This window comes from Myotis lucifugus, unplaced genomic scaffold (assembly GCF_000147115.1).
Source record: "Myotis lucifugus unplaced genomic scaffold, Myoluc2.0 scaffold_250, whole genome shotgun sequence".
In the NCBI taxonomy this organism is placed as follows: Eukaryota; Metazoa; Chordata; class Mammalia; order Chiroptera; family Vespertilionidae; genus Myotis; species Myotis lucifugus.
In genome coordinates this window covers 1,747,194-1,749,633 of record NW_005871298.1, presented here as the reverse complement: position 1 = coordinate 1,749,633, position 2,440 = coordinate 1,747,194, and the positions used below count along the sequence as shown (strand labels likewise).

At 56.4% G+C, this 2,440-nt stretch overlaps 1 protein-coding gene across 1 annotated transcript in view; it reads left to right on the top strand.

Moving 5' to 3' along the window:
- Positions 1-744: 744 nt before the first annotated feature.
- PRDM10 (PR/SET domain 10) overlaps positions 745-2,440 on the top strand; it is a 79,526-nt gene continuing 77,830 nt past the window's right edge. The window contains exon 1 of the mRNA XM_006098874.3: positions 745-1,788. The gene's annotated coding sequence lies outside the window, so the exon portion shown is untranslated. The remainder of the gene's footprint in view (positions 1,789-2,440) is intronic.

Below are 2,440 nucleotides of genomic sequence, written 5' to 3'. Positions count from 1 at the left end.
AAAAGCTCAAGCAACTTAAAATCCAAACATGAAGTATTGTGGTAGGCATTTAGAGTTCAATAGAGTTTCCTCCATTTCTTACTGGTCTCCTACTTTTTATAACCAAAGAAATGTGGCCCTGACAGAGTTATTTCTCTAACCAGTGGTGTTTATTTCCTCTCAGTCTTTAAAAATTACGCATCCTTGGTAACAATATCACTGTGTTTCCTCTTCTATAGTGCCATATGTGCTGAAAAAATCCATCTAATTTTTTTCCATCTTATTTGCATTAATTAAAAACAGCAATATAAAAAAGCATTTACACTTTAAAAAAATGGGACAAGGTGGAATTTCCTCCCTCTTATGTTTTTAGTTTCCCCATTTTCTGCTGGCAGATCTTCTTTAGGTTCCTGGTCAGCCACTTGGATCTGTTTTCTCTTTGCCCCTCTGCACTTTTTTTGGTCTGTGGAGTTATCCTTTTTTTTCCAGCCTTTAAAAACAATTTAAAAAGAAAATTGATTTCAGAGAGGAAGGTATAAGGAGAGAGAGATAGAAACATCAATGATGAGAATCACTGATGGACTGCCTCCTACACGCCCCATACTGGGTTTTGGAGACCACAGCCTGGGCATGTGCCCTGATGGGAATCGAACCAGAACCTTCTGGTTCATAGGCCGAAGCTCAACCATTGAGCCACACGGGCCGGGCTGTAAGTCTTATTTAATCTTCAAAATAACGCAGCCAGGTAGATGTCGTGGATGGGAAACCTGCTCCCTGAGGGTGCAACGTTTTCAGGTCTCTTGGAGATCCAGTCTCCATCCATTCATATCACGGGTAGAACGAGAGCTGCGTTTCTTGCTCCAAAGCTTGAGCTTATTTCCATGCACTCGATTACCCTTGGAGAAGGCAATTTTAAGGGATGGTAGCGTGTGGGGGCCCTTGGTTAAGAAAAGGGTTAAACTACCGGTTAACCAGCATTGAATAACAATACTCCACGTTTCCGAAAAACCATTGCCTTTATCTGCATGGTCAGGAGAAAGGATAGATGCAGTGAAGCGCTCCAGGGCTGGGCAGGGACCTAAGAGGGGGCGGGTCAGAAATGGAAGGAAGCCCTTGGGCCCGGGCACAGCCCCGCGACCCTAGAGCCCGAGGCCGGGGCGCGGCTTTCCGCGCGGAGCACCGGTTCAGCTGCGCGCTGGGCAGGAACGCCGCTGCAGGACACGTGGCTCTCGGGCGTCGGGGGCCTGGAACCCCCACCTGCATGCAGCGCGTCCCCTCCACCTGGAGCTCGGAGGCTGGTGGTTTCCCCGCCCCGGAGCCCGCGGGACCCCGAGAGCCTGGCCGACTCTGCATCCGAAGAGTCGGCTTTTCTGATTGGCTTAGAGTGCGGACGCAGGCGAGCCCTGCCTGAGACCCGCTCTTTGATTGGATTTTCAAAGAACAGCAGAGCACGAAATAAAGAGGCCTTCCGTCATTGGGCCATTGTGTGGATCTCCTTTTGCCTTCTCCGCCGAGTGAAAAAGCCGCTCGGAAATCTTCGTCATGAGTCTTAAATCTGGGCCTGTCAGTTCGTCCCAGCGTTACTGGTATCTAGGCTGGGCATGGGGTTTATAGAGTTCAGCCAATCACATAACGCCGAGATCAGGTTGCCAGGCAGATTATGGTAATGAGGCCCCGCCTTTTATGCTGCTCCCACTCTGCGGCGGGAAGAACCACCTGGAGGTGGCGGGGGGGGATTGATTTCCATCACCCCTAGGGAGAGAGGATCGGGGACCCGCTGATCTTCCAGCTCCCCTCACCCAACATCGTGTAAGTACCTAAAGGATTAAGGGAACCGGATAAGCCGGCGTCCAGAGTACCCCATCGACTGGGAGGGTGTTTCGTCTTTGCTTAGTCCCACCCAAAATGGCGCCAAGCGTTTTCCGCGTCTCAGAGCCCGGCCGGGGCCAACCGACCGCGGGACCCGGGTGGGGGGGGAATGGGATGGTGGTGGTGGGGGGGAGAAATCCCGGCGGCACCGCCCGATGGTACAGTCCAGCCGGGGCTGGGACGCGGCACCTCACTCGGGGTGGGGGGGGTCAAACCATCGGGCACCTTCTTAGGGGAACGGGCAGACCCCCCTGCAGGCGTCCCTCCCGGCGCTGCGTCCCGCGACGCCTCGCGCCGCTGCGCCCCCGTCTTCCACGCGCGGCACCTTCCTCCCCGCGACCCCCGATGGCTCGCACGCTCCGCCGGCCGCGCGCACCTCTCTCCCCTGCCCGCGTTGGTTGGGCCGGGACGGCGGTTGGGCGCCCGGCGCGCTCCTGGGCGGCGGTTGGGCGGGCGCACGGGTGGCTGCGGGGCGTCCCCCGCGATCGGGGCCGGGTTAGGGGGGGGCGTGCCGGGGGTGGCGGCGCGGCCCGGATCCTAAGGGGCAGGGTGGGCAGACGGGCCTGCCGCCGTGGAGGCGCCCTGGCTTTGT